The 10,764-nt window shown below is 39.7% G+C and overlaps 1 non-coding gene across 1 annotated transcript; it reads left to right on the top strand.

Moving 5' to 3' along the window:
• Positions 1-373: 373 nt before the first annotated feature.
• Positions 374-493, top strand: LOC142437792 (small nucleolar RNA SNORA61). Its single transcript, XR_012782312.1, has one exon. It is a non-coding gene; the product is annotated as a small nucleolar RNA SNORA61 (small nucleolar RNA).
• The last annotated feature ends 10,271 nt before the right edge of the window (positions 494-10,764 follow it).

The following is a 10,764-nucleotide window of genomic DNA, read 5'->3' as shown; positions in this document are numbered from 1 at the left end:
ATCGCTTTCTTCTTAGACCTTATGCATCACAAAACACGAGCGAGCCTCTGAAGATTGAATTCCTGAAGATAGTACATAAATTATGAGCTGTTTCATTGACATGCTTTATGAATGTTCCTACGATGTTCCTACATCTAAACAGGCAGCCTCATTGATTCTTGTTCATGACAAATTGAATATAAACACTTTTTAGGAAAAAAGATCCTAGAATAAATTAGGGACAATTGGTTTTAAAAACTCTTGGTCACACCAACTTTGGTCAAGTCAACCTACTCAACTTTGTCTCCTGAAGTTTAAATCCTTCTTTTAAAGATTAAGTTTAAAATTTTAATTAATTACAGCAAGAGCAGGTGGAAATTAAAACTGAAACCACACCCTCCAGTTCCCTTTCCCATCAGATCAAAACACTGGTCTGGGTGGTCGTAAAAGGAGGAAAAGAAACATTGAAGCTGCCCCTCAGTGCTCTTGAAGCTCGGGCTGGTTTCAAATAGGGGGGAAAAAAACACCCTGAAAATACATTAATTCAAGCACATTCCATGTTCCTTATTGGATGAAACATATTTAAACCTTTTATACTTAATTAAGGATCCCTGGCAGCATAGTGGTTATCATGCTAAGTCCAAGGCCATCATTTGAAAACACCAGATGCTCCATGTGAGAAAAATTATATTCTACTCTTATAAGGACTTCCAATCTTGGAAACCCCCGGGGTAGTCCTAGCCTGTCCTACAGGATCCCTATGAGTCAGATTGACTCGATGGCAATTAGTTTGTGTTTGTTTGTTTGTTTGTTTGTTGGCACTGTGGGCTGCTAATTGAAGGTAGGCAATTCAAACCCACCTATCAATCCACTGGACAATGCTGAGAATATCTGACCCATAAAGATTTATAGTTGCCGGACCTCTACATAGGGTCACTATGAATTGGAATTGATTATGGTAGTGGGTGGGTTGGGGTAGCACAATGGTACACCATCTGGTGACTAACGAAAAGGTTGTACCAGTCTGCTTCTATATTGATTCCCAAGTGCTCACAAGTAGATTGTGTCTATTTGTGCTCTACGGGACAGAGGAGAACAGCTCCCGGGCTGTAAACCTTTATGGGAGCAGACTGCCTCATCTTTCTCCCAAGGAGGGGCTGGTGGGTTTAAACCAAAGACTTTCTAGTTAGCAGCCCAATGCTTAACCAACTCTCGGGGCTCCCGTGATAAAGATTGTGGCCTTGGAAACCCTGTGGGCTCAGTCCTCCTTTGTCTGATAGGATTGTTATGATTTTGAATAGTCTCAAAGATTTTAGTTTGGGTATCCTTAATTATTCTATGCCATGTATTTACAAAGTTCTGGTAGAACTTTGATGGACAGTCCCTATAAAACCACGCGAAAATCTGCTAAAATTAATAATATAAAAATATTGCTGCCCTAGATTTTTATTTCTGTTCAAATCTTTTAATTAATTTAAATAGCTTTATTGATATATAATGCACATGTCCTACAGTTCAATAATTTAAACATATCAGAAGAGTTGTGTGATCATAACTACAATTGATTTTAGAACACCTTATTTTCCTTATACTAATTATTATTAGTCCCTTTCCCCCCACCTCCCCTGCCATAAACCCAAGAAACTGCTAATCTAGTTAGTATCTCTGTAGATCACCTATCCTGGATTTCATGTATAGAAAAAATGCTAAAGCAAATAGATTAAAAAAAAACAAAACAGTAACAATAACAACATAAAACACAGAAAAACCTCAGTTGAAAAGATAGTAGAAAATTGAACTAGAATAAATTGCAATGGGAGAACAAAGGATGAAGTGTTAAATTGTGACCTTACTACATTTGCATTCGTCCATTTTCCAATGTACCCCATCTGAGAGTAAGTAAGACTTTTCAACTCCCTGGTCAATGGTCAGAGGGAATTCACTGGAGGTTTGATCCAAGTGGGGACTCTGCATGTGAATTTTGGGCTCTCGTTGTCATTCATAGTTTTCTGCAAACTGATTTCTCAAAATTAAGTTTTAATACCGTTCCTGACCCCAGTCTTGGATTTTATTATTTATGATCCTTGTGCTTCTTCTGTGTGGACTTAGCTATCACCTTGTTTGAAGACAAGCCTTTAAGACTCCAGATGCTATTCTTCCTGATAGCTGGGAACCATCTGACTTCAAGTTTTAATCATCAATTTAAACTCTTTTTTAAAAGATTCACAAGAGTTTATAGAGTATCCAGTAAGCACTAGTCAGGTGTAACTAAGATCACACTGTCCTAGTAACATTTGTTTTTGTACCTTTGCAAGTTGTCCTGAATTATTCATGCCAATGAACGTGTAATACCATGATACACCATTTGCTTGTCAGTTTGTTACTGTGATGGCTTGCATGGTGTTGTGATACTAGAAGCTATGTCACCGGTATTTCAAATACCAGCAGGTCCACCCAAAATGAACAAGTTTCAGCTGAGCCTCACGAGTAGGCACAGACTACAAAGAAGGAGTAGATAGGCTGTCCCTTCTGAGGGGTTAGCCACTGAAAACAATACAGATAGCACTAAAGCATTTCCAGATACAGGGCCGGAGGATGAGCCACTCGGGTTGGAAGGCACTCAGAATGCAAATAAGGAAGGACATCCTTGTCAAAGCGGAGCCACCAATAATGATGGAGGGCCCTCATTTGCTTATGGGAATTGACTCAAGATGAAGAGAAATAGCTGCAAATATACATTATTAATTAATTGGAACATAGTGTGTAAGGTGTATGTATGTAGGAAAATTGGAAATCCTCAAAAATGAAATTAGACCAGAAAGATGAATATTCAAGGTATTAGCAACTAAAATGGACTGGTATTGGCTGTTTTGAATCAGAAAATTATATGGTTTACTGTGCCAAGAATGACAAATTCAAGAGAAGTGGTGTCATATTCATTTTCAAAAAGAACACTTGAAGATCTATCTTGAAGTACAATGCTGTCTGTCACAGGATAATACCTATATGCCTACAAGAAATATTGTTAACACAACTATTACTCAAATTTACATACCAATCACAAAAGCTAATGAAGAAATTGAAGAATGCTACCAACTTCTTCAGTCTATAATTGCTCATTCAACCAAGATAAATGGATAATTATTGGTGATTGGCATACAATAGTTGGAAACAAAGAGGAGGAAGCGATGTTGGAAATAAAACCTTACTCATATAAATGGAGAGCCTATGATAGAATTTTGCAAGACCAAAGACTTCTTCATTAAAAATATATTTTTCAGCAACATAAGTGGTGAGTGTATGCATGGACGTTGCCAGATGGAATACATAAGAATCAAATTGACTACATCTGTGGGAAGAGATGATATCAACAGCCGAAACAAGGCCAGGAGCTGCCTGTGGAACAGTGCTTGGTGTGGCTAAGTTTAGTTTGTTTTATTTGTTTGTTGCTCTTAGGGAGGCTTTGTATGAGAACTCACTGGATGGCAGTTAAAAAAATAATACTTAGATGAAGCCCTCAGGATCAGTGGTGAGAGTGGCGATACCGGGAGGGAAGGCGGGGCGGGTAGAAAGAGGGAACCGATCACAAGGATCTACATGTAACCTCCTCCCTGGGGAATGGGTAACAGAAAAGTGGGTGAAGGGAGATGCTGGGTAGTGAAAGGTAAAATAAAATAATAATTTATAAATTATTAAGGGTTCATGAGAGTGGGGGGAGCAGGGAAGGAGGGAGAGGGGAAAAAGGAAAACGAGGAACTGATTCCAGGAATGCAAGCAGAAAGCGAGTTTTGAGAATGATGAGGGCAACGATTGTATGGATGTGCTTTACACAATTGATGTATGCATGCATTGTGATAGTTGTATGAGCGCCAAAAAATGATTTTTTAAAATAATAATACCAGGGCTAACCAGTGCCTATTGCATCTAGTCCAACTCGTGACAATCCCATGTATTTCTGAGAACTGTACCCCCTAAGGTTTCCAGAGCTGTGACCTTTTCCAAGTAGGTCACTAGGCCCTTCTTCTTTCTCTTTGAGTGAGGGTTAGGTGAATTGGAACTGCCAACTCTGGTTCACAGGTGAGTGCTCTCCTGAGTGCTCCACTTATGATGTCCAATACTGTGGTCATCACCTCATCTGGTGTCAATTTAAGGGTTAAGAGTGTAGGGGTGGAGTCTAGGCTGTCAATCTGGAGAGAGCCAATGAGACTTCTGTGGGCATGGCCTTCTGCTGAGAATTCTGGGAAATCTGGTACTTCCTCCTTGGAGGCAGAAGACACCTCTCTCTGCTACTCCCTGAGAGACATTGCAGAAGAAAAGCCGCATGAATGCAGCCAGACCTTGGAAGTCGGAGAAGCCACAGAGAGACCCCTGCAAACGCTGAGATGTTTCCAGTGACACTGGATCCAAAGATTTCCTACCCACTGGCCTGTGATCTTCTGCATTTGGCATCATTGCATGTGTTTCGTGAGCCTGAAGAGGACTTTATAGATTGGTATCGGAAATATAGGCTAATATCGGACTCATGGATTTGATCTGGACTGGGCTGGGATGCTTTCTCCATGTTCAGTTGCTCTTGTATATAAATCTCTTTCTTATACACATATGTGTGTCCATGGGTTTGTTTCTCTAGTCTAACACAAACACCATGGTTATGGGCTTTCCTTTTCTTCAACCATGTATGTACCCTCACTAATTTACCAGTTCCTTTTCTCTAACTCACGCAGATCTTCCTGAAAGCCCTTTACAAGTGCCCCTGGCCATTGTTATCACTTTCAACTTCTTCTGTCTGAGCCAGGATGTAGCTACCAACTTTAGTCTAAGTGCTAATTACCTCATTAACATCACACACTTTCTCCCACTGTTTGCCACTTTCTCCCAGCAGCAATTACTTGGTCCTGGCCTGGGTGATTGTTCTGGCCATCAGTCACTTCCCAGCTCTCCCTGCTAAAGGTTGCCCTGCCCTTTGAAGGAAAGGCTGGGCCTGTCCCCAGGTACTTTTAATTCGTTATTGATGGCGTTCCCTGTGAGTGAAGGTTACAACTCCAACAGACCCAGATTCTTATTTCTTAGGAAGCGATTCTTCAAGGATGAAATAAAGACAAGTTCTCATTATGTCGTTTGCGAAACAGCGGGTACGGTAGGGTTGAAGACAAAGCACTACCATCTATGAAACCTTTACCTGTGTAAGGAATTTATTGAGATCCTGTCCATATGTTTTCAAATCATGTTCACAAAACTTGTATTATACTGTTTTCCTGTTTTAGAAACGAGGAATTAGAAGCTCACTTGCACTCCCAGTTTCTAAGAAAGAAAACTAGGATTTGAATCCAGATCTGCTGTCTTTTAAAACTATTGCATTTCTAGGAGGTAAAAGAAAAGAGTGGTGATAGAATGTTGGGTGAGACTGGGCTTAGCCCTTTCTGGATATGAAGGGAAAGAGCGTGAAGTGGAGTCTACTTTGTGCATGTCACGAAGGGAGCCTGCTGTATTTCATCGTGTGCTTGCTGCTTGCCATCCAAATGTTATTAGACAGCAGGGTTCTACAACTAAGACAGCATTATGACAGAACACAGAGAACCTGTCATTTCCTAAGACTTTTCTGTAGCTCATCAGACACAGAACAAACAATTCAGGATAGAAATCTCAGCTTGACCACAGAGATTCCCCAGTATGATACGCTGGATTTTCTGATTTAAAGAAACTTTGATCTCTTTCCCACTTCAGAAAAACCTCTTTAGGCCCACAAATGACCGCAGGAAAAGAAAGAATTTGGGTAAGAGCCTATTAATTTGTCATTAATACTGATTCTCCCCCATGAAAACACAATTCTTCCTCTTTGCTTTTGATAATCATGAGATAAAAATATTTGTAATCAAATTCTTTCAAACTAGAGTAAGTGGCTACATTGCTGTATAAACCCACAATAAGTACATTTAATGAAGTCATGTGCCAACTAAAAATCTTGAAAACATGTGAAGGGAAAATGATTCAGAAAACAAAGGATGCATAAAGTTCCATTTTCTTTCATAATAGCAATGACAGAAGCTGCTACTAATTGAAGTTTCCCTATATGCCAGGATATTTTCTAAGTGCTTTAAAATGTATTCATTCTTTAGACTTTCACAGTAACCCAATGTGATAAGGTAAAAATTCCACAACCATCAAGCCAATTCTGACTCAGAGTCACGCTTTATGCGGTTTCCAAGGCTGTTCATCTTTGTGGGAGCAAGTAATCTCATCCTTCTCCAGCGAAGCAGTGGTGAGCTTGAATCTTCACCCTGTGATCTGAAGCGATGCTTACCGAACATTGCTGCCAGAGCGCCTCTCCCTTGCATGACCAGAATTACTATTATCAATCAGTATTTGATGCATGACAGCAGACTAATTTGTCCAAGGCTACCCAGTCAGGAAGTAGTTGAAGAGCTAGGGTTCAAGGTAAAGAGGCCCCTTAATCACTATGCTGTGAGAAACCATCACTATAGCTCCCTGAATTCCATTAGTTAAGTCTTCAGGTGTGCAGAGCTCATGGTTTTCAGTAACTGAAAAAATATGTAGGCCTTCTGACAGAGCAGACATTTGTGAGGCCAGAAGTCCTTTGAAAGAGCACAAGACAGTCTAGAACCGGCCTGCTGGCGTTTCTGGAAAGGCTCAGATAGGAAGTATGCTAGTCTTTGTAGATCGTACAGCCTCGGTCACAACTGCTTCGCTCTGTGTTGTCGATCCAAAGCAGCCACAGACAAGATGTAAACAAGTGGGATGAATGCATCCCAATAAATCTTCCTTTGCAAAAGCAGCAGCAGACCACATTTGGCCCACAATCTCTTGTGTGCCAACCCCTGCTCCAGAGCAGGAGTTTTCCAGATGTGTTGCATAGACGAGCATCAGCAGCTGGCAAACACCAATGATCGGGGCTGCAATGATGGAAAATCTGCACTTTTCCCAAGGAAACCAAACAATTTCCACACCGCTGAGACAGATACTGGAATTTCCTACAGATTCCAGAATAGCTTGGGTCCATGAACATAGCGCTAGAATTTCATCTAATCTCCCCTTAGTTCAGAGTTTAAAGGCTGAGAATTTATCAAATATATGTGTTAAAGATTCCATGAAGAAAAAGGAAGAGTAAGGAGAGACATCTACTGCTAGGCTATTGATATTAGAAATTATTCTATTTCACTTTTGTATACATCTTATAGATGAGAACATTAAAAACTCAGTTGCCCAATGTCCTACAACTGTCTTGACTTTATCTAACTCGGAGTCCTTTCCTTATCACATCATGCCTGCTGCTCAAATCTTGCATGTCTCTAATTGATGATGTTTGCTGTGCACTCCTAATTTAGGAGTTGTCATGTACCCTCATATCTAACCGGAACTGTGATATCTTGAAAAGAATTCATATGAAAGACTTTGCATTTAAGTTTTGAGTTTTAACTCTAGATGAAAGATATTTAAAGTTCAATTAAAATCAACTCTAGATATGTGAGCAAAAGCAACTGAATAAGAATGAATTTGAAGAATGCTTATAAATGCTCCTAAGAATTTGACACGTTAGAACATAGTAAAAGATCACTTTGTAATAGAATGTCTCCCTAACCCCAATTTTAATGCTTTCTCACACATAACCCTTATATATAAGCCTCAGCCAGAAATGCTTAAAGCCATACTCCCCCACCCCAAGTAATGGTTTCCTGAACCTAGAGTTCAAAAACATAATCTCTTGGAAAACATTTTTTTAAAAAATCCACAGCATTAGAATGTAACGCACACTCCTCAAAGATCAATAATAATATGTATACAGCGGCCCATATTTCAAAGACCTTTTCCTGGAGTTATTGTTCCATAGTTTGTAAATATTATTTGCCTTCAAAATGTTAAAGGGAAAATGAAGTGTGAAGTTCCTGCCTACAAGTCACATATTTTAAACAAAAGTCAACGGATGATATTTTAAAGCTTTTTGTTTCAAAATGAGCTTAATATCCAGAGAGAAAGTAGTCCCCTTACCTGTGAGTTCGTCAAATAGTGTAATGAAATGTTCAAACACCTAGAGTTAAGAAGCCAAACGGAAGAGCACACTCATCACATCTTAAACTCAAAGAAGTCAAGAAAAAGAATCTAAGCTCCCAGTTACAGCAGTGAAAGATTCGATAGGCAAAATATTGAATGATGTAGGAAACATCAAAAGAAGATGGAAAGAATCCAGTTAATGTATCCAAAAGAACTAGTTGACATTCCAGCATTTCAGGAGGTAGCCTCTGAGGAAGAGCCAATGGCGCTGAAGGAAGAAGTTACAAGCTTCACTCAGAGTATTAGGCAAAAGCAAGACTCCAGGAATTAATAGGCTACCAATTGAAATGTTTCAACGAGATGATGAAGCACTGGAAGCACTCACTTGTCAATGCCAGGAAATTTGGAAGACAGCTATTTGGCCAACTGACTGGAAGAGATCCATATTTGCACCCATTCCAAAAAGAATGCTCAAATTATAGAACACTATCATTGATATCACATACAAACAATGTTTTGCTGATGATCATCCATCAATGGCTGCAGCAGTACATTGACAGGAGCTGTCAGAAATGGAGACTATTCAGAAGAGGAAGTGGATCTCAGCTGGATCTTGTCTGAAGGCAGAGTACACCAAAAAAGATGTTTGCTTGTATTTTATTGACTATGCAAAGGCACTTGGCTGGGTGGACCCTAACCAACTATGAATAGTCTTGGGAAGAATGGGAATCCCAGAACAATTCGTTGTGCTTATGTGGAACCTATGCATGGATCAAGAGGCTGTTGTGCAAACAGAACAAGGGAATACTGCATGGTTTAAAATCAGGATCGTATCTTCTCACTTTATTTATTCAATCTGGATCCAGGGAAAATCATCTTAGAAGCTGGATTATGTGAAGAAGAATGTGGCATCAGGAGTGATGGAAAGTTTATTTCAAACTGTGAGATGCACATGATACAATCTTGTTTGCTGAAATTGAGAAGGACATGAGTCCCTGATGAAGATCAAGAATTGCAGCCTTCGGTGTGGATGACAACTCAACATAAAGAAAACCAAACTCCTCCCAACTGCATGACCAGGCAACCTGATAAATGCAGAAAAGACACAGTTGTCAAGGACTTTGTCTTGCTCAGCTCCTCAATCACTACTCTTGGGGGAAGTATCAAGAGACCGAAGGATGCATTGCATTGGGCAAATCCGCTGTACAAGACCTCTTCAAGGTATTGAAAAGGAAGGAGGTTACTTTGGGGACTAAGGCGCACATTACCCAAGCAGTGGTATTTTCAGCGGACTCATATGCATGTGAAAGGTGGACACTGAATAAAGAAGAGCAAATCAAAGTTGTTGCATTTGAATCATGGTGCTGACAAAGAATAGTCAAACTACCATGGCTGCCAAAAGAACCAACAAAGGTCTCTTGGAAGAAGTGCAACTAGAATGTTCCTTAGAAATAGGATTGTGACAGAGAAAAAAAAAAAAACAGGAGCTGATATCCAAGGACCCAAGAAGAAAGATAATGCTTAGAAATTGTTGGTGCCTATAACTGTGCATGTCCACCTGAGATAATGGTGTATGATTAGTTACAATATATTCAAGAGCCCCCAATAAAATGATTTATCTAAAAAATTTTGAATGTCATGCATATTGAGCATGTTATATAAATCTTTATGTCCTACTTGGCTTTGTGTATTTGTTGATAAATATTTGTGTATATTCTTATTTATTTTCCAGGCCCATTTTCCCTTTGTTTCCATGGATTATTTATGTCTCTGGGGAGGGAGTATGCTTACCACTTTCCGGTTGCATCTAGAGCACTGAATTGAGGGAGGCATATTTTCTATGGCTGTTCAATCATTGCCTTTATTGCCCTTACAGTCTGAAAAATATATCAGGCAATAGTTTCAGTTCAAATGCAAACTTAAGTATAGAAAATGTAAAGAAAAGGAAATAGATTGTGAAGGGCTTCATCGTACCTATATTGTGCATATCATTAGGAGTAACCAGCCCTGGGAGAAAATCGTCATTCTTGGCAAAGTAGAGGATTAATGAAAAAGAAGAAGCCCTCAATGAAATGGACGGACACAGCAGCTTCCACAATGTGCTCAACCACTGCAGCATGAGAGGATGGCACAGGACCAGGCTGTGTCACATTCTGGCGTACCCAGGGTCACTATGAGTTAGACGCATCTCACCACAATGCCGGAAACCTAGTGAGGACAGTTCTGGCTGAACTTGGTGCAGAACTTAGGCACTAGCTTCCTCACGTGGAAGTAACTGCCATAGTGTCTTCCTAACACTCATTCAGCAACAAATGTTTGCATTTTAAAAAATATGAATAAACTATAGACTTTAATGCACTTTATTAATTATTAATTAATTAATTATCTGTCCTAACTGCCAAGGCATGCCATAATACTTTACTAGTTGTCTCCATGAAACCCAAATTAGTTCACATCCATATGGATCTACTTCATGCCTAGAGCAGAAGCTGGCATAGAATCAGTACAGGCAAAGACAGGGAAAAGAGCAAATAAAAGAGACAGAGAAAAAGGTTTGAGAAGAGGAGAAAGAAGAGGGGAAGCAACATTCTTGAATGTACAACATCAGAATGTTATTTTTGATGAGGAGCCATACTTAACAGAGTTGGGGGGCAGTCTGAGGATATAAAACGTTGTAGGTGGATAGTGATATTCAAAGTTATAGTTATAGCTGCTGTGCGAAATTGGGTCAGCCTGAGAACAAAATCAGTGATGCTTGTATGTGTCTGTATATAGTAA

The sequence above is a fragment of the Tenrec ecaudatus genome, chromosome 1, assembly GCF_050624435.1.
Source record: "Tenrec ecaudatus isolate mTenEca1 chromosome 1, mTenEca1.hap1, whole genome shotgun sequence".
NCBI lineage: Eukaryota > Metazoa > Chordata > Mammalia > Afrosoricida > Tenrecidae > Tenrec > Tenrec ecaudatus.
This window is presented reverse-complemented; position numbering and strand designations above follow the sequence as displayed.